At 46.5% G+C, this 21583-nt stretch overlaps 1 protein-coding gene and 1 pseudogene across 1 annotated transcript in view; one reads left to right on the top strand and one right to left on the bottom strand.

Moving 5' to 3' along the window:
* RIC1 (RIC1 homolog, RAB6A GEF complex partner 1) overlaps positions 1-21583 on the bottom strand; it is a 2584659-nt gene that overhangs the window by 2192714 nt on the left and 370362 nt on the right. The gene's annotated exons all lie outside the window — the stretch shown is intronic.
* Positions 5379-5500, top strand: LOC122793811 (annotated as a pseudogene).

The raw sequence follows: 21583 nt of genomic DNA, 5'->3' as shown, positions 1-21583 counted from the left end.
TACTGAGAAGAGAAAGTACTTGCTCTTTTAGGCCTCTGCCCACTGGTTTGGGGGGAGGTCTGGCCATCTGCTTGGGGTTGGCAGTGAGTGGAAGTAAAATCTGTATCCCTGGGATACAATGTTCAAGACCCATCTGTCCTGGGTGATGTACTCCTAGTTTTTTGCATGCAGGGCAAGTTTTCGTCCTAAGGTTGCAAATACTTGGGCAAGGCTTGGAGGAGTTAAGAATACGTCATTGTGAGATTTTACCACAGGATGGCGGCTTACTACTCCCTGTTTTAGAGGTGGGAGCACTCCATTGCTTAGATCTGTGCATACCCTGAGACTGTAATATTGGTGGTCTGCTGCCCCTAAGTTTGGACTGAGAAGGCCTGGGAGGGACTGGAAAGGATAATTTTTTAGAAGGCCAATGCCTACTGAATCTAGGTGGCTGTACCTGTAGAAAATATTTAACCGTTTGCATAGATTTATTATTTTTTTTTGAGGACTACTTCTGCTTTACTGCCAAACAGGCATTCTTGGTTTAATGGTGCATCTAGTAATTTTGCTTTGACATGGTCTGGCAAGATTTGTTCCTTAAGCTAAGCATGCCTTCTAAGAACAGACCTAGTGACACCAGCCCTGCAAGATGCTTCTAAGGCATCAAAACCACATTGCAAAGTATGTTTTCCAACTTGGTTGGCAGAATGCAATAACTCTTGTAAATCTTTATGTTCTGCACAATCAGGAATCAACATCATTTTCTGTTTAATTAGCTCATTAATATGTTGCTGATACTAACATATGAAACTGGCAATTTAAAGCCCCGATGACAAGAGTAGCAGAGGTGTATACCTTTCTTACCCCATCTGTCTAAAGCCCTACATTCCCTGTCAGAAGGGGTAGGATTTTTGGCTGTTGTAGCCTTAATGCCTTTAGGTCCCAGGGAAATGATCTCTGGATACACAGTAGGATTCGTAAAGAGGAATTTGTGGGAGTCAGGTACTCTCTAGTACCTGTCAGGTTTCCTGGGAGCTGGTGGCAAAGTATCATGGGTAAGACTGGATTCTAAGAAGATATCATCTACAATTTCCAGAACAGGAGGGATAGCTAGAAGCCTGTGATGAGGCAAGTTTAAAAATTCCGAGTATCTTTTTGGACTGTGGGTAGTCTTAGCACTCCCAGCGTAAATGTTCTCTAAGGGTATGCAGGGTTTCACCAAAAGAAAGATCTGGTGGTGAAGCAGAGGAAATGGAATCCTCTGCATCACAATTCTTATAGGTAGATAAGGGTATGTCCTGGTAATCACAAGGATCAGAATCAACAGACACATGACCTGAAGAATCAGAAGGAAAATCAGTTCTTGGTCTTTTTGAAGGGGAAGGCTGGCTTCCCCTAATTAAAGTAACAAGATCTTCAGCCATACTAAGCATTTGTTTCTGAGGCATGTGGGCCTGAGAATGCGCTTTGGTCGTCAGTTTCCTAGGTGTAGTGCTAACTCTGGGCCTGAGAAATTTGGTATTTTTTATTTGAAATGAAGTCGTCGTTTTAATATGAAAACTGGAAGGTCTGAATACACCCTCAGAAGTAGGTGCCTGCACAGCGGTTTCGGACCCATCCAAGGTAGAGACATCCACAGGTTCATTAGTTGAAGAAGCATCTCGCGGCATTCCAAACTCCGAATGGGTCTCAGTAGAGACCTGCAAATCTGTAGAAGTGGGTATCCGGGGCTGTGAAACCACCTCACTGAGTACCGGTGAACTAGCGACTAGCTTAATGGAAACATCGTCTGCAGTTTTGGACCTAAGCGGTCTGTCTCTGTCTTTATCCTTAAGTTTTTTTGGAAGATCGGTAGTCAGATGGCTTATCAAAGCCATTTTGGAATACAGAGAACGAGAGTGAAAGAATTTAGTGAGAAAAATAGCATGAGGACAAACAGTTTGGGCGTTGAACAAGGAGCAAAACCGACAGTGAGGAACATCATAATCAGACCCTAAAAAGGTGACGCAGTAAGAATGAAAATCTCTGAGGTATTTGCTTTCCACAGGCAAGACAATTAACTTTTTCTGACATCGGTTAGAACAAGAAAAAAGGATCCCCAGCGGGGTACTTATCTTTTAGAAAACTTTAGGTCAAACTTGAAAAACGAAAATTTCAGGAGGCAGCCGACTGGCACTTGTGAACTACTTCTGCTTGGGATACTGCACGGCAAGAAAAGCTGATGTAATGGTGTCGGCTGCATTTTTATACCCATAACGACCTGATGTCATAGAAGAAGCGACAGCATCCGATCAGAAATCCCAAGACTCTGGTATTCAGGCTGACTGAGGGCTACCTGCAGGCAGATAACCCAAATGTGATGACTGCAACAGTAAAACGCAAAGAACATCGTAGATATTTCCTGCAGGAATCCATGATTGGGGATGTGTAGATAGGCCTTCTTTTAGGTCTAGGGTGGCTAACCAAGCATCCTTGGATAGCATAGGAAGAAGCTGCTGGAGGGTGAGCATTCTGAATTTTGGTATCACCAGGAAGGTGTTTAGAATTGATAGATTGAGGATTGGGCACCAGGTGCCCTCTTTTCTGGGTACCAGGAAAAGCCTGGAATAGAAACCTTGTCCTATCTGGTCTGCAGGAACAGGCTGTATTGCCCTCATGGAAAGCAGGGAATGGACTTGGTTTTGTGCCTCTGGTCACTGGTTTGGAGGAAGATCTGGGAACCCTTTTGGGGTATGTAGAGTGTGCAACTAAAATTTGTATCCCTGGGAAACTGTTGATAACCCATCGGTGGTTGGTGATAGAGGTCCAGTTTTTGGCATGGGAGGAGAGTTTTCCTCCTAGGGGCACAAGCAGGTGGGCAAAGGTAAGGGGTGGAGGTGTAAATTCATTGCGAGTTCTTTCCATAAGGGGTGGCTTAGCACTCTCTGTTTGTGAAGTGGAGGAACTTAATTGCTTAGATCTCTGCATTCCCTGGGATTGCTGCCTAGGAGGTCTGCTTCCCCTAGGTCTTGTCTGAGCTGGTCTTCAGGGGGCCGGAAAGGACCCGTGCTTGGAGGGGCAATGCCTACTGAACCTCGGAGGCTGGACCTGCAAGACGTCTAACTGTCTGCATAGATTTAGCTTTTTCTTCCATCTTTTTTAAGACCTCTTCTGACTTGGTGCCAAACAAATTGTCTTTGTTCAATGGTGTGTCCAATAGTTTTGACTTGACATGGTCTGGCAAGGTCTGTTCCTTAAGCCAAACATGTCTTTTAAGTACAGAACCTGTGACTGCTGCCCTGCAGGATGCTTCTAGAGCGTCAAAGCCACATTGCAAGGTGTATCTAGTAACTTGGCTTGCAGAATGCATAAGCTCCTGTAATTCTTTATTTTCTGCACAAGCCGGAAAGGTAGATATTTTTGTTTAAGGAGTTCCACAGTATGTTGCTGGTATTTCAGCATGTGGTACTGAATTTAGTGCTCTAATGGCAAGAGTTGCAGAGGTGTATACTTTTTTTACCCCATCAGTCTAAAGGTCAGGAATCCCTGTCCAAGGGGGTGGGATTCTTAGCTGTGGTTGCTTTTATTCCTTTAGGTCCTTGGGAGATGACCTCTGGGTCAGCCATAGGATTCCTGAAAAGAAATTTGTGAGAGTCAGGGACTCTAATACCGGTCAGGCTTCCTGAGAGCAGGAGGAAGGGTGTCAGGAGTTAAACTGGATTCCAGAAAAACATCATTCACAACATCCAGGACAGGAGGAATGGCTAAAGGTCTGTGCTGTGATAAATCTAAGAATTCCCTGAGTCTCTTTTTGGACTGAGGATAGTCCTGACACTCCCATTGGAAATGCTCCCTTAAAGTATGCAGGGTTTCATCAAATGAAAAATCCTCTAGAGGAGAGGCAGAAGGAATGAATTCCTCTGCATCTGAATCCTCATAAGTAGACAGAGATTGCATGTCTTCATATTCAGAAACTTCAGAGTCATCAGACTCCTGGTCAGACAAAACTGCTGGGGACAAGTCTCTTTCTTTTGGAAGGGGTAGGCTGGCTTCTCCTAATAAGCAAGATAAGGTCTTCAGCCATTTTAAGCATTCAACATTGATGCATTGAAGCAGGTGCTTGAGCATGGGTAGTCGGTTTTTTAGGCGTAGTTCGCACCCTGGGCCTTAGAAACTCGGTAGTTTTAGAAAGAACTGAAGACGCGAAAGAAGTAGTCAGTTTGTGTCAAGTATTGGTAGGGCAAAGAACTTCCTCAGAAGCCAGTGCCTACTCAGCGGCTCAGGACCCATCCAAGGTAGAGACATCCGCAGGACCCTTAGTCAAAGAAGAGTCTCGCAGCACACCGGACTCCGAACGGGTCTCGGTAGCGGCCTGTGAATCCAAAGAAGCGGGCATCAGGGGCTGCGAAAGCACCTCACTGAGGACTGGTGAACTGGCGACTAGCTTAACAGAAGCGTCATCGGCAATTTTAGACCTGTGCGGTCTGTCTCTGTCTTTATCCTTGGGTTTTTTTTGGAAGATCAGTAGTTGGATAGCTTACCAAAGCCATTTCAGAATACGGAGATCGAGAGCAAAAATATTTAGCTACAATAAGGGCCAGACGACGTATAGTCCTGGCACTGAACAAAGCACAAAACTGACAGCGAGGGAAGTCATGGTCCGGGCCTAAACAGGTGATGCAGTAAGAATGGAAATCTCAGTGTGGTATTTTCTTTCCACATGTGAGAAAATTGTTAACTTTTTCTGCCATCGGTTAGAGCAAGAAAAAAAGGATCCCCAATGGGGTACTTAGCTTTAGAAGACTTCAAACTTCAATTCGGAAATGAAAACTCAGGTAGCAGCTGACCGGCACTTGTGCAAACTGCTGCTTCGGGCTCCTCAGCAAGAAAGACTGATGTAATAGCGTCAGCTGCCTGATTTTATAGCACTGATGACCTGACATCAGTCCTGGAGTGACAGCAACTGAAAAGAAATACTAAGCCTCTGGTATTCGGGCCGACTGAAGGCTACCCCTGGCATGATAACCCAAGTGTGATGACTGCAACAGAGAAACACGAAGAACATACTTGGTTTTGCTGACCCCTTATGCTGTGAGGGCAGAGCCTTCTGTTATTTCCCCCTCTGCTTCTGGATGAAATTTCTCCTCGTGACTCTTGAAAACGACCCTAGGATTTTCAAAATCACATCCTTTTCTTGGGAGTGTTGATTCCTGGAAAAGAAAATTTCTGGGTAGAAAAACAGACTCCCATGTTATATAAGTTATTTCCATCTTGCTCAGTAAGGGAAAGTGTGTCTTTAATAGTGGGGCCAAACAAGAAAGATCCATCCAAAGTAGGCACTGATGAAAAAAAAAATCACACAACCACTTCCAAGTATGTCTCCCAATGGCTATACCTGAACCTGCAGCCCGTGAAGAACCTTCACTTCTTGGCCTTCTGGCTAAGATCAAGTGTAGTGTTCTTATCAGTTTAATGACAGATTAACCTCATGGACGGATTAGATATGGATTGGAGGGTAGGCAGCTGCAAAGAAAAAACTTTTCTCTGACATGGACCCATGTGTAGAGTTCTTTAATCAAGTCCCTCTGTAATCTACTAATGTGTGCTAAATATTTAAGCATCCATACGGCAAAGGTCACTGATGCATAGATGTGCTTACCAAATCTGTCCAATGCTCTAGACTCCCTATTAAGGGGATGGACAGTGAAGCTCTGTTCAGCCAGCTTCTTTTCTGTGACTGCCACAATAACCATGGCATCTACAGGAATTCCCTTACTCCAAAAAGGTTTATCCTTGGGTGGAACTAGGTTCTTGCCTGGATTACAGGAAATTGGTTTTATGGTATCTGGCTTCTTCCAAGTGTCGGAAGACTACTTCTATTAGGACATCTTCTAGTGGGGGGGGGGTAAACCAAGATGTAGATGGGCAGGACCCAAAGGCTTCTAGGAACACAATCTCTTCTAGGGAATGGGGTTCAGAGATCAATCACCTTTCTCGTGAAGGATTTCTAGAATGTCTTGAAAGGAGACATCTTCTGTTGGTAATCTGGGGGATCCTTCCCCTTCATCAAAATTGGTGTCTTCGATTAGAGATTCCTGGGGGGATTCTAAGCGTCTTCTCTTACACAGCCTCTTCTGGGGAACCTCTTTGGTAGGATGATCTGGAAAGGTATCCAAAGAGGTGGGAGGTTCCTGAACTGGAACTGCCCAGAAGCACATAAGGGCCTGCTGACCCTGTGAAATAGGCATAAGTTGGATTTGAAGGGGAGATGGGGTTAGGACTCAAAGAAGTAAGAGTCAAGTGTTCTTGGATGGTAAAATACCCTTGCCATCACCTCGAAGGCAGAGAGACCAAAAGAAGCTGAAGCCAACCTCGCCAGAGCCAAAACTTTTAGTTATGTACTCACCATAACTTCAGATGTTTGGGATCCATCTCGCCTACATTCTGAATGATGGGTTCGGAGCCGATCCCTCGGCTCCGACTCGGCACGCTTATGCCAAAGAGCGAAGTCTCTTACTGGCTGAGCTTACCATATCCCAGGATGCACCACTACCAGTCCCCCAGATCTAGTTTGTCCGCATACATGCACACATGCATACCCTGCTTATATAACAACGTCAGATGAAACAAGATAAAACAGTAGAACTCAAAACCGTTCAATCTCTTCTGATCTCCAAGGCAGGGGGAGGGAGGGTGGGTATTAGGAATGTAGGCGAGATGGATCCCAAACATCTGAAGTTATGGTGAGTACATAACTAAAAGATGTTATGTGATCTATCTCGCCTACATTCTGAATGATGGGACAGCGTCCCTAGCACCTGAATCCTGGGTGGCTCACTGGAAAACACTCCTGAGTACCGTGGGACCAAATGAAGCTCGTCCTTTAGATGCCACATCCAATTTGTAGTGGGAAATGAAAGTGTGCGGATTGGACCAAGTAGCCGCAGCACAGATTTCGATATAGCGAGCTTGGAATGAAAAGCTATAGAAGTAGTCATAGCTCTGGTAGAATGAGCCTTGATAGATGTTGTAAGTTGCTTATTCAAGAAGAATAAGCCTGAGTTATGCAATCTCTGATCCATTTTGAGATAGTAGCTTTTGTGATGGTTTGGCCCAGTTTATTATCTGAGAAGGACACAAACAACTGGTCTGACTTACGAAGTTGCTGAGTCCTGTCTAAATAGAAGCGTAATTGCCTGTGAACATCCAATTTATGAAGAGTGTATTCTGCTTCATTGGAGAATTTTGGGAAGAAAACGGTAGCTCTAGAGATTGTTGGAGGCAGAAACTAGAACAGACCTTTGGGACAAAGGATGGATTAGGCCTAAGTGATACTCTATCCTTGTGGAAAATCAAGTACGGTGGCTTAATAGACAGGGCTTGAAGCTCTGAAACTCTTCTTGCAGAAGTAATTGCAACTAAGAAGGCAGTTTTCCAAGACAGATATTTTAACTCGCATGTAGCAGCCGGTTCAAAGGGGAGATGTTAATGCAAGCACCAAATCAAGATCCCACGGAGGTGCAGGATGAAAAATTGGTGGTCTTAATAGGCTCGCACCTTTAATGAAAGTTTTGCATAGTCTGCTGCTCATCAAAGGAGGATCCATGGATTCGTGGAATTTAGAGATAGCCGCTAGTTGGACTTTAATAGTTGAGACAGAAGATCCCTGATTAAACAGGGATGTTAAAATTTCAAGACCTCTGGGACAGGAGCAGTGATAGGGTCTAAGCCCTTGAGTTGAGCCCAGATAGCAAACCTCTTCCACTTACTAAGGTACAATTTGTTAGTGGTGGGTTTGTGGGCCGAAGATAAAATGTGAACAACTTCCGGGTCTAGTGTGTGCCTTCTAACTAAAGTCGGAAGTGGAGGAGCCAAGCTGTCAATTTCAAAGATTGAAGGGACTGATGTCAAGTCCCGACTGATGGATTAGCAAGTCCGAATCAGGTCTAAAGTCCACGGATCGTCCACTGCATGCTTCTTCAGGTAGGGAAACCATACCTGACGAGGCCAGTACGGGGCAATCAGTATCATTGAAGACCCCAGTTGAGAGGCTTTTTGAATAACTCTGGGAAGAAGCGGAATTGGAGGAAAGGCATAAAGTAGCCCTGTTGGCCAAGGTTGTGCTAGAGCATCCATGGCTGGTACTCCTGATGTGGGATCAAGGAGAAGAACCTTTGGCACTTGGTGTTTAATGGAGTTGCAAATAGGTCGCAGCACGGCGTCCCCATCTCCTGAAAACCTGAGCTGCTACTGTGTGGTTTAGAGACCACTCGTGAGGAGAGAGAATTGTCCTGCTCAATTTGTCTGCCAATATATTTGACTTTCCCGGGATGTGGGTCGCTACCAAGAAGCGGTTGGTAGCTACAGCCCATTCCCACACTCTCATGGCCTCTCTGCAAAGGGGGTATGATCTGGTCCCTCCTTGTTTGTTCAGATACCAAACCACCGACATGTTGTCTGTGTGGATGGCGATGATGCCCTGAGGAAGAAACTTGTGTAAGGCTTGTAGGGATAGAAGTACAGCCCTCATCTCCAACACATTGATGTGGAGAAGAGCTTCGTCTGGAAGGCTGGAGCCCTGAACTAGCCTGCCCAGACAATGCCCCCCCCACCCTATCTGGGAGGCATCCGTCGTCAGGGTAACCACTGGAGAGGGAAGAACAAAGGGGTTTCCTTGATCCAAATTGGATGTCTGAAGCCACCAGCGAAGGTCCCTTTTGCATATATCCGTAATCATGATGTGATGATTGAGGGGAAGATCCTGAAAGGACCATTGCGTTGACAATAGCCACTGAAGAATCCTCATGTGCAATCTTGCCAGAGGGACTAAAAGAACCGTGGCAGACATTGAGCCTAGAACTTGTAGAACCATCCTGGCTGGGGCTTTGGATCTCGAGATCAGAGCTTGAACTTGGCCCTGCAAAGTTTGGATCCTTTCGGCAGGAAGAAAGACGCGCATCAATCTTGAGTCTATCTCTGCTCCTATGAACTTTATGCGTTGAGAGGGCAGCAAGACAGACTTTGACCAACTGAATGTAATCCCCAGGGTAACACCCAGGGAGATGGTGGCTTTGAGGTTGTCCATTAGTAGATACCTGGTGGTGGCAGTCAGGAGCCAGTCGTCCAGATAGGGAAACACTTGGAATCCAAGACTTCTCAGGTGAGCCGTCACTACTGCCAAACACTTGGTGAACACCCTGGGGGCTGTGGTGAGACCAAAGGGCAGAGCGCAAAATTGGTAATGACTGACTCCCAGGCTGAAGCGCAGATACCTTCTGGACGCCTGATGTATCGGTATGTGATAATAGGCGTCCTTGAGGTCTATGGAGCACATCCAAACATCCTTCTCCAACAATGGGAGAATGGATTGTAACGTGACCATTCGAATTTGGATTTCGTGACGGATTGGTTCAGTCTGCTGAGATCCAATATTGGTCTCAGGTCCCCTGTCTTTTGGCACTAAAAGAACCTGGAGTAATTTCCTGATCCGATCTGGTCTGTGGGGACCGGTTGGATGACTCCTTTTCTAGCAGCTTTAAAGCTTCTGCGGCTGCCATTTCCCTTTGACTGGGTGGTGGGTCCGGGATTCTTTTTGGACGGTGGGGGAGAATGTGAATGGGATGGTGTAACCTCCGGCAATGATCCGAAGCACCCATCTGTCCTGAGTGATTGACTCCCAGGCTTTTAGGTGCTTGGCAAACGACACCCGACTGGCTCGAGCAGCACAGCCGGGCAATCCCTCATGACGTGTGGGAGGCTGAAGAGCCACGAAAGGACTCGCGGTCTCCAGAATTGCGGGCCCTCTGCCGCCTCTGGGACGGCGTCTCCCTGAAAAATTTCCCGTCCTCTGCCTCTGGAAGGATTCTTCCTGCTGTTGGGAGAAAAACTTACGGATTTGCGGAACCACATTTCCCCCTCCTTTAGCCTTGGGTAAGGCCGAAGGGAGTGGAATAACGGCACCTACGGCAGATAAAGTTTTTCCCTCTTGCTCACAGCGGTAAGGGTGTCTTTAACCTTGGGTCCAAACAAGGAGGACCCATCAAAGGGAGCGTCGGAAGGAAGACTTGAAGGCCTCCGCAAACTGACACAAAGCGGAGCCAGGCTTGTCTCCGTGAGCCACGCCTGTGCCTGCCGCTCTACCCGCCCCTTGCCGCATAGGAAATGAGCCTCATGGACGAGTTAGAAATTGGCGTAAGGATAGCCAACTGAGAGCTAACCGACTGGGCTAGCTGCTCAGGTAGGTTACCGAGAGGGAATCTGACAACTCCTTGACCAGATCCCTCTGAAGCCTGGTAAAATGTGCCAAATAATTCAGAGACCTTAAAGTAAAGGCCGCTGAAGTCAGGGTGCGCTTCCGTACCTGTCCATACTCCTAGACTCCTTATTAGGAGGATGGATGGACGTTGAAGCCTCTGCCACGTCCTGTTGTGTAGCAGATGCCACCACCATGGCATCTACAGCCACGCCTTTAGTGAGGAACTCCTTCTCGGGGAGCAGACAAAAATTTATTTGGACGAGAAGGACTGGTTCCACGGTATCTGGATGTTCCCACGCTCTTGACAAACTAAATCCAGAAGCTCGTCAAGGGCGGAGACACCCAGGAGGCGGAGGGCTGAGCCCCAAAGGCCTTGAGGAGCACTGACTCGTCAGTAGAGGGGTTTGGATATCCAGCCGCCTCGTTGTTTGAGGATCTCTAAGATGTCTGCAAAGGAGACATCATCCGAGGACGACAGGGGACCCCTCTGCATCATCCAGATCAGTGTCTGAAGTAATAGACTCGGGGAGTCCACGTGCTTCCTCTTGCACGATCTCTTCCTTGGGGTTCCTCCAAGAAAGCTCAGAAGAACCCTCAGGAGGAGGGAACCCCACTGGGGTAACCTCAGGCCCCTGGGCTCCGCTGACTACGGACAGGGGAACTGCCAAAGACCCAGTCTCCACGCCTAGGGAAGGTGCCGGTAAAGCCGGGAGATGGCGAAGAGGACTTGGCCAAGGCACTCCTCATGGCTCTGAAAGCCGGACCCCAGAATCCTGGGAGTGTCCGGTCCCGAGCCGTGATAGTCGACGGAAGACCCGCAGCGAAGCACCGAGGGGAGGCTCGGAACCAGCATAGGTCCCGAAACATCACCCCGGGTCCAGCTGAAGACGTCCAGTACCAAACTCGGACCCGAGGCCGGGTTGGAGTAAGGGTCGGAGCCGACCCTGAGATCTCCATCGGCTCCAACAGCACCTGCTCCGACGGAGCGAAGCAGTCGGAGGAGGAATGGCAATGGGTGGGCCAAGGTCATCGGCTCGAAGCCAACTGGGTCGGAACCGAAACAAATTTTGGAAGACTGGGGACTGGAACAGTCTTTGGAGCACCCTGTCTATATCAGAATCTGACATCCTCGAAGACCGAGAGGAAACAGAACGGGTCCGAGAAGGCCTCTCCAACGGCCCCAAAGGGCTAGGGGACCGGCTCGGCGACTCGATGAGTATCGGCGCCGAGGAATACACACCAGTTTCCATCGGTGCCGAGGTGGACTTGGCCGAGGAGGAAGTGTCTGAGTGGGCAACCTTTGTCGGCTCCGAGAGCAGTGGAGCCGACGAAGATGACCCGCCTCTCGATGCCCCAGCTATCGGCTCGAAGCCAGAGGAGTCGATACTGGTGGCATCGAGGCAGACCGTTCCGACCTCGGCTCCGAAGTCCTTGGAGCCGAAGGAGAGGCCTGCCTTTGTTTCTTAGCGATCGGATCCGACGGACTGGTCGGAGCCGACGCCTTTCTTTTTGGCCGGAGAAGGAGAGGATGCCAAAGCTTCTTCGAAAGAAGGTTTAATTAATCCCTTAAGAATTAATTTATTTTTCCTCTCCTGGAGGACCCTTGAGGAAAAAGCGTGACATACACTACATGATTCCTGTAAATGCTTTGCCCCTAAGCAATACACACATAGCAGTGATCGTCCGTGATGGACATTTTGAAGCTACATTTTACACATTTCTTGAAGCCGAAGGCCTGGGATTCTGAGACATTATAGAAATTTTCAAAAGTAACTGAAAGAACACTGGTAATACACCTAGAGTAGGCTTACAGTTATCACTCGCAATACTGTGAGTTAGTCAAACACAGCACAAACTCTGTAATATAATAATTTCTCTCCGTTAGTTCTTATTTAAGAAGAGAAATGTAAATGATTCAAAACAGAACCAAGTCACCTACAAACAAAAAGACCGGAAAGGCCTTTCCAGACAAGAGGTACTCCTAGTCACTCACAACACAAGAATTCACCAAGTGAATTTTGTCAAACACACTCAAAACACAAGAATAGCTGTTAAAACAGCTTTTTGTAGAAAAAGAAGAAAAACCTGACAGAAAAACTAGTGAAAAAATCACTACTTAACTCAGCCAGCTCGAGACCACGTCTTCACTTGTTAGCGGCAAACGAGATCTGGGGGACTGGTAGTGGTGCATCCTGGGATATGGTAAGCTCAGCCAGTAAGAGACTTCGCTCTTTGGCATAAGCGTGCCGAGTCGGAGCCGAGGGATCGGCTCCGAACCCATCATTCAGAATGTAGGCGAGATAGGATCACATAACATCTCTTGGTTTCTTCAAGTCCTTACCTTGCCCGGATCTCTCCTCTGACGGAAGAGTTGGACCCGAGCTGCCCAGTGCCAAGGCTCTGAGGGGAAGCAATGGCTCCAAAACTCTCAGTCTCAAAGACATCCCCCTGGGCCCAGTGCCGACGATTCAACTCCGATTTATCATGTTCAATACGGGTCAGTGCCAAACAAGTCAAGGATACGGTCGGAGTCAAAGAGGAGGCCATCTTAGGATCCAACAACTCAACTCTCAGGGCTTTTGGATCCAATGACTCCAAAATCACTGGTCAGAGCAGAGGAGGGGGAAACGATGGTAAGGGAAACAGGTTGAAGGCTCATGGATATGATGGGAGATGAAGATGGTAGAACCCCCACCTGCATCTGAGAAATGTCCTCATCATCCTATCCACATCAACTTCGGACAGATTTCGGGAGGAACAGACAGATTAACAAGTGGAGGGAAGATGAGACAACCTCCTTGGAATTTCCTGCAAAAATGGTGATCAGAGCTATGGACAGATTGGCTCCAGAGAGATCTGAGGGGTCCAGGGTCGAGGTGATTTTGAAGGGGAAGGAGTCGGATCCTAGGAAGTCGGATCCAAGCATTTCTGAAACCTGGTCAGCAGCTCCAATATCTGAGCAGATTTGGGGGACCGAGAAGGACAGAGTCTCATATGTTCCCTGGGCTCCGAAGATGATCTTTTCTTTTTGGAGAGTGGTTGTGCCCGATGCCGAAGAAGATGAAGAAGGAGCTGAAGCAGAAAGAAAGCCCTTCAGAACTAGTTTATTTCATTTATCACTGATAGCCCTGGCATTAAACCCTGCACATATTTGACAGGGAGAATCCAGGTGACCAGGGCCTAAACAATAAACGCACTCCCTTTGGCCATCAAAATTGGATATTTTATGCCAACAGGAAGTGCTTTTCTTAAAATCGGTTGGCTTCTCAGCCACAGTAAAAGAAAGCCAAGGACAGACCAGGAAAATGTTCTTTTTGTCAAAGAAAGAAATGGAAAGAAAGTACAGTTGTGTACACTTACCATAAATGTAGATATTCGAGTGTATTCACTGTTGCAATCATCGCATTTGGATTATCCCTGCCAGGGTAGCCCTTGGCCGGCACGAATACCAGAGGCTTAAGCATTTTTGCATCGATTGCTGTCGCTCGAGGACTGATGTCAGGTCGTCAGTAGTATAAAGTAAGGCAGCCGATGCCATTACATCAGTTTTTCTTGCCCTAACCTGCCAGGATCCCCCAAAGTAGGAGGTCAGGTTGTGGTGGAAGAACCCCACCAGTGGAAAATAAATACCAAAAAGTCCCCTGTAAGAAAAGAAATAGAGTAAAGGGGATGGAGGGAGGGAAACCAGGACTGCAACAGTGAATACACTTGAACATCTACATTTATGGTAAGTGTACACAACTGTACTATGTTCTTCATGTTTCACTGTTGCAGTCATCACATTTGTGTAGATTCCCAAAGCTGAGGAAATGGGTGGAGGCAGTCAAGGAAACTAAGGGCTGGCTAGGATGCCCTGCATGACTGCAGCAGCAAAACCTGCCCTGGATTGGAGGAGAGGGGCATGTGGTAATGCTTGGTAAAGTGTGAACAAATGTCCATGTGGAAGCCTCAAGGATGTCCCTGGTGGGGACTCCTCTTAGGAAAGCTGCAGAGATGGACGCTGCTCTGGTGGAGTGTGACCTGACCCCCTTGAGGGGATACTTTCCATGCTGTTTGTAACAGAAATGGATGCAGTGTGATATCCACTTGGAAATAATTTGCTTGGAGATGGCTTTGCCTTCTGCCTCTGTAGCAAAGCTAACCAGCAACTGATCAGACTTTTTGAAGGATTTAGTCCTGTCCAGGTAGAATATGAGCTGTCTGTACACATCTAGAGTGTGAAGAATCCTTTCCCCCGTTATTCTGGGGATTAGGGAAGAAGGTGGGCAGATGAATGGATTGGTTGAGAGCCACACTGGACACCACACCTTGGGCATGAAGGATGGGTTAATTCTGAGGGATACCCTGTCTGCATGGAAGATAATGAAGGGTTCCGCAGCCACGAGTGCTTGCAGCTCAAATACTCTTCTGGTTAAAGTGATGGCCAGAAGGAAAGCTGTCTTCCAGGTGAGAAATTCTAGCTCTGCAGAAGAAGCTGGTTCAAAAGGGGGCAGAGTGAGCTTTTCCAAGACATGGTGCCATTCTGGGGGGCCTCAAGTTGCTAGTCCCTCTGAGGAACTGTTTGATCAAATGGTGTGAGAAAAGGGGCTGCTCAGTGGGAAAATGAGCAAAAATAGCAGAGGCATGAATTTTTATAAAGGAGGAGGAGAGACCACTGTGTAGTAGGTCAGCTAAGTAATCTAGGATGAGAGGGATGGAGGGCTGTGCCATATTGGCTCCCTTAGCCTAGATCCAGGTGCAGAACCTTTTCCATTTATCTGCATAAGATTTTCTGGTGCTAGGATGTCTTGCCTCATGGATAATATCCAGAACCTATTTACTTAGAGTGGCAGATTGGTTCAGGGTTAGGGAATAAACCAAGCTGCCAAAATGAGTGTCTGCAATTTGGGATGCATGAATTCCCCCCAACTCTGGGTCAGAAGGTTGGGAATCTGAGGAAGATGCCATGGAGGCAGCGGGGAGAGGCTGCGCAGCAAGGGGTATCAGTGTTGTCGGGGCCAATCTGGAGCTATAACAATGGTCCTTGGTTTTTCGTCCCTTATTTTGAGCAGTACCCTGGGGATGAAAGGTAGGGGAGGAAAGGCATAAACCAAGAGATTGACCAAGGGGAAGGAAAGGGCATCCACTTTCCAAGCCATGCAGTGATGCTCCCTGGTGCAGCATTTCATGAGCTGATGGCTGGTGTGGGAGGCAAAGAGGTCAACCTTCGGGGTTCCCCATTTTTGAGCTAATAGGTTGAAGGTACTTCTTTTGAGTTGCCACAAGTGTGGGCCCAGAAGGTTTCTGCTTAATTTGTCTGCAAGAGAGTAGAGAGCGCCTGGAAGGTATTGTGCTAACAGGTGTAGTTGCATGGAAGAGGCTGTGAGCCAAAGGGTCATGGCCAGCCTGCATAGAGGGTAGGAGCGAGTCCCTCCCTGCTTGTTGATGTACCACATCACAGTGGTGGTGATTGTTTTGATCAGGGGAACCCCTTGAGAGAGAGAAGAGATTTGAAAGCTATCAAGGTGCGCTGCACAGTCATCATCTCTTTTTGACTGATGTGCTGAGGGATTTCCTGAGAGCTCCACTGGCCCTGTATGCACCTGCCATCCAGGTGTGCACCCCAAGCGTAGTCTGATGCATCTGTAGTGAGGGTCTGGGTGGCGGGGGGTGGGGAGAAGGGCAGTCCCTTATTGTGGGAGCATGCTGTTGCCCACCAAATTCCTTTCTGAGGCAAGGAATTATAGGTAGAAGCATTTCCAAGTCTTGAGAGTGTTGACACCAAAGGCTCTTTAGGTACCAGTGAAGTTTCCTCATGTGCAGTCTGGCACATGGAATGAGTAGTTTGCAAGATGCCATGAACCCCCAGAGCTTGCAGGCTCTTTCCTTGCAGATGACTGGGGCCTTGTGGCTAGTTGAGAGAAGCAGGTTGCAGGAAAATTTGTTTCTCTGGTGTAAGGAATGCCATTTGGGATGCTGTGTCCAGACTTGCTCCCAGGAAGATTATCCTTTGGGTGGGCACCTGTTTGGATTTCTTTTCGTTGATTGTGTATCCTAAGGAGGTTAGTAGTGTCTTTACAAATGCCAGGTGGCTTGAGCAGCTTTTCCTGGCTGCCTGCCTGAATAAGGCAGTCATCTAAATATGAATATTTCTTTGTCTGCAAAAGGCAATGGCTGGAGCCAGACATTTTTGTAAAAACTCTGAGAGCAGTCAATAAGCCAAAGGGAAGCGCACAGAACTGAAGGTGTTGAGATCCTGCCCTGAAGAAGAGATATTTCCTGCATGATTCCCTGATAGGAATGTGGAGGTAGGCCTCTTTTAGATCTAGGGTTGCTAGCCAAGCATCCTTGGAAAGCATGGGTAGCAGCTTCGGGAGGGTGAGCATTTTGAATTTTGGGATCACCAGTATGGCGTTTAGAATTGATAGATCGAGTATGGGGTGCCAGGTGCCCTCTTACCTGGGCACCTGAAAAAGTCTGGAGTAGAAACCTTGGCCTACCTGTTCTGCAGGAACGTGCTCTACTGCTCTCATAGAGAGAGGGGAAAGGATTTGCTTTTGAGCCACTGCCACTGCTTCGGTGGTAGACCTGGGAACCCTTTTGGGGTTGGAAGGGTATGTTAGGAAAATTTGTATCCCTGAGACACAATGTTCAGGACCCATTGGTCCTTGGTTATGGTGGCCCAGGTGCTTGAGTGAAAAGAGTGTTTTCCTCCTAGAGGTAAGTGAAGGTGGGCAGAGGGGGGAGGAGGGGAGTAATTGTGAGTTCTTACCATAAGGAAGTGGCTTAGAACTCCCTGGTTTGAAGTGGAGGTAGTTCATTGCTTGCATTCCCTGGGGCTGCTGTCTAGGGGGGGTCTGTTTCCACTGGGCCTAGGCTGGGCTAGCTTACTCAGAGCAGGAAAGGACCAGTACTTGGTGGGACAATGCCTGCTGAACCTAGGGGGCTGGACTTGTAAGACATCCTTAACTGTTTGCATAGATTTAGCTTTTTCTTCCATCTTTTTTAAGACCTCTTCTGCTTTAGTGCCAAATAAGTTATCTTTGTGCAAGAGGGCGTCCAACAATTTAGATTTGACATGGTCTGGCAGGGGTTGCTCCTTAAGCCATGCATGTCTTCTAATAACAGATCCAGTGACTGCTGCCCTGCAAGAAGTTTCTAGGACTTCAAAACCACAGTGCAAAGTGTGTTTAGTTACTTAGCTTGCAGAATGCATTAAGTTTTGTAAACCTTTAGATTCTGCCCAACCAGGTAGGGAAGACATTTTTTGTTTAATGAGTTCAAAGGTATGTTGCTGCAATTTCAGCATATGGAACTGACAATTTAGTGCCCTGATAGCAAGAGTAGCTGAGGTATATACTATTTTACCCCATCTATCCAATGCTCCGGATTTCCTGTCTGAGGGTGTGGGATTCTTAGCAGAAGTTGCTTTAATCGCTTTTGGCCCTTGAGAAACAAAGTACAGTTGTGTACATTTACCATAAATGTAGATGTTAGAGTGTATTCACTGTTGCAGTCATTACATTTGGGAAATCTGCTGGCAGGTTGCCCTCAGTCGGCCTGAATTCCAAAGTCTTGGGTCCTGCGTCAGTTGCGGTCTTCTTTTCCATGACGTCAGATCGTCAGGGGTATAAAACATGCAGCCGACGCCATTTTCTTTAGTTTTTCTTGCCCCCGATGTCAGGTGCCCCCAAAAAGGTAGCACAATTATATATATATATATATATATATATATGTATATATATATATATATATGTATATATGTATATATATATGTATATATATATATATATATATATATATATATGTATATATATATATATATATGTATATATATATATATATATGTATATATAAATATATATACACACACACACACACACACACACACACACACACACACACACACACACACACACACACACACACACATGTATCAAAATAAACTTTACCTTCATCTACAAGCAAATACACCACATAGGCTGTAGAAGATAGAGAAGGAAAGATAAACTTTAGAAAGGCAGGGGGATGGCGGGAGGATAACCTGGACTGCAACAGTGAATACACTCGAACATCTACATTTATGGTAAGTCTACACAACTGTACTATGATCTTCGTGTTTCACTGTTGCAGTCATTACATTCGGGTAGAATCCCAAAGCTATGGTTGGGAGGCTGGAGCTAAACAGCTTTAGGTGCAGTTATAAGGCCCTGCAAACACTGCAGTGGCAAAGCCTGCCCTGGACTTACAGTAGAGAGGCAAATGGTAATGCTTTGCAAAGGTGTGAACAGAACTCCAAGTATCAGCCTCTAGAATGTCTTTGGTTGGTACTCCTCTGAGAAAGGCTGCTGAAGTAGCTGCAGCTCTGGTGGAATGAGACCTAATGCCCTTGGGCACAGGTTTGCCATGGTGTAAGTAGCAGAAACGGATGCAGTGGCTTATCAACTTCGAAATTGTCTGCTTTGAAATAGCCTTTCTTTCTGATCCTGCAGCATATGACACTAGTAATTGCTCAGTTTTTCTTAGAGCTTTAGTCCTGCTCAGGTGGAATCTTAGCTGCCTGTGTACGTCCAAGGAATGCAGAATTCTCCCCCCTTTATTCTGCGGATTTGGATAAAAAGTTGGCAAACGAACTGTTTGGTTAAGAGCCGCACTAGAAACAACCTTAAGCATAAAAGTAGGATTTGTCCTCAGAGACACCCTGTCTAGGTAAAAAATGATAAAAGGCTCTACAGCCATAAAGGCCTGTAGTTCTGAAACTCTTCTTGCTGAAGTAATTGCCAGGAGCAGAGCTGTCTTCCATGATAAGAACTTTATATCAGCGGTAGCAGCTGGTTCAAACAGAGGCAGGGTGAGCTTTTCCAACACATAATTGAGGTCCCATGCAGGTAATGGTGATCTTCTAGGAGGCCTTACATTTTTGGCTCCTCTAAGATACTGCTTTAGTAAAGGATGAGAAAAGATTGATGGATCTGTATTGTAATGAGCCAAAATGGCAGAGGCATGGATTTTGATTGATGAGAAAGATAGGCCTTTGTCAAGCATCTCATTTAAGTATTGTAATATCTGAGGAATATGAGGTTCTGCTTTATCAGTTCCTTGTGCTTGATTTCAAGCACAGAATCTCTTCTATTTGTCAGCATAAGATTTTCTAGTACTAGGCCTTCTGACTTCCAAAATGACATCCATCACAGCTTTATTGAGAGGTGTTGTTTGTATGATTACACGATTAGCCATGCTGCCAGGTTCAGAGTTTGTAGTTGATTGTGCATGACCTGATTGTTTTGCTGGGATAGTAGTTGTGGCCTGTGAGTCAAGGTCCAGGCTGGGTATTAGTTCCTTAGGATTGGGTACCAGTATTGGCGGCCAGTCTGGGGCAATTAATATCATCCTTGGCTTCTCTTGTCTGACTTTTAGGAGGACCTTGGGTAGAAGAGGCAGAGGAGGAAAGGCGTAAACTGATAAGTTTTTCCAATTGAAGGATAGGGCGTCCACTTTCCATGCTTGTCTGTGATAAGTCCTTGTGCAGAATCTTTTCAGTTGATAATTTTGAGGAGAGGCAACTAGATACATGTCTGGGCTCCCTCATTTCTCGGTTATCATGCTGAAGACTTGTGGGTTTAGGTTCCACTCAAGAGGATCCATAAGGTTTCTGCTTAAATCGTCTGCCAGAGTGTTGTGTTTTCCTGGCAGGAACTGAGCTTGAAGATGTATTTGGTAGGTCAAAGCTGTGTTCCACAGTGGCATGGCTAATCTGCAAAGGAGGTACGAGTGTGTGCCCCCTTTACTTGTTTATATACCACATGACTGTGGTGTTGTCCGTCTTTATCAGTAGTTGCCCTGGATGAAGCAAGTCCTTGAAGGCTGTTAGGGCATTTTGAACAGCTAGCATCTTTTTCTGGTTGATATGTAGATGCATTTGTTGTGGTGCCCATATGCCCTGAATGCATCTTCCTGCCATGTGGGCCCCACCAGACATAATCTGATGCGTCTGTTTAGGTTTGGCTGGCAGGGGGTAGAGTGAAGGGTCGCCCCATGTTTTGGTGACAGGCCTTTGCCCATCATAGAAACTCCTGTTGCAGGCAGGGAATGAGAGGAATCATTGTTTCCAGACTGTGTGAATGTTGACTCCATAAACTTTTTAGGTACCACTGAAGTTTCCTCATATGCAGTTTTGCATATGGAATTAGTAGGATGCAGGATGCCATGAAGCCCAGAGCCTGCAGAATTGGTCTTGCATAAGACTGGGTTTTTGTTGCCATCAGTTTAAGTAGTCAGTTGCCTTTATCTGGCGTGAGGTAAGTCATCTGGGCAGTTGTATTCAAGCTTGCACCCAGGAATGTTATCTTTTGAGAGGGTACCAGTTGTGATTTCTTTTTGTTTACTGTGTACCCCAGGCATGTTAGAAGCCTTTTAACAAATGCCAGGTGTCGTAGAAGAGTGTCCTTGTTCTCTGCTTGAATGAGACAGTCATCAAAGTAAGGAAATATTTGTATACTTCTTTGTCTGCAAAATGCAATTACTGGTGCCAGGCACTTTGTAAAGACCCTGGGCACAGTAGATAAGCCAAAGGGCAGTGCAGAGAATTGGTAATGCAGTAAGCCAGCCTTGAATCTGAGGTATCTTCTGCACGACTGTCTTATTGAGACAAAGTCACCAGCCAAGCATTCTTGCCCAGCATGGGCAGAAGCTGCTGCAAAGTGAGCATTTTGAATTTTGGAATGCCCAGGTATGTGGTCAAAATCGGTAAATCCAGTATTGGCCACCAGGCCTCGTCCTTTCTGGGTACCAAGAACCATCTTGAGTAAAAACTTTGTCCTTTTTCCTGTTCTGGTACTGTCTGAATGGCCCCCATATCCATGAGCGACGTAACCTGTTTCTGTGCCTCTGCCCATTGATTTTTTGGCAGATCTGGCCAACCATTTGCCACTGGCAGAGTGTGGAAATGGAATCTGTATCTCTGTGATACAATGTTTAGTACCCACTTGTCCTGGGTTATTAAATGCCAATTTTGAGCAAAAAGTGCTAATTGTTCCCCCTATGTGTGCTGCCAAAAGATAAGTGCTTGGTGTAGGCAGAGGGAAGTCATTGGGATTGCTTTCTGTAGGTTTGCGCTTTATCTCCTCCAGATTTGGAGGTGGATGTGCCCCATTGCTTTGACCTATATGAGTGTTACGCCTGTTATCTGGAACCCTTAGGGTATCTGGATTTGCCCCTTTGAGCTCTGTCTGACAGAGGAAAGGACCAATTTTTTGTAGGCCAGTGTCTACTGAATCTTGGTGGCTGCACTTGTAAGAAGTCTTAAACAGTTTGCATAGACTTAGCTTTGTCTTCTATTTATTTTAAAACCTCTTCTGCCTTAATACCAAACAGAGAATCATGCTGTAATGG

The sequence above is a fragment of the Protopterus annectens genome, chromosome 2.part0 (genome assembly GCF_019279795.1).
Source record: "Protopterus annectens isolate FY-2018-M chromosome 2.part0, PAN1.0, whole genome shotgun sequence".
Lineage (NCBI taxonomy): Eukaryota > Metazoa > Chordata > Ceratodontiformes > Protopteridae > Protopterus > Protopterus annectens.
Note: the sequence above shows the minus strand (reverse complement) of the source record. Positions and strands in the feature narration are given on the sequence as shown.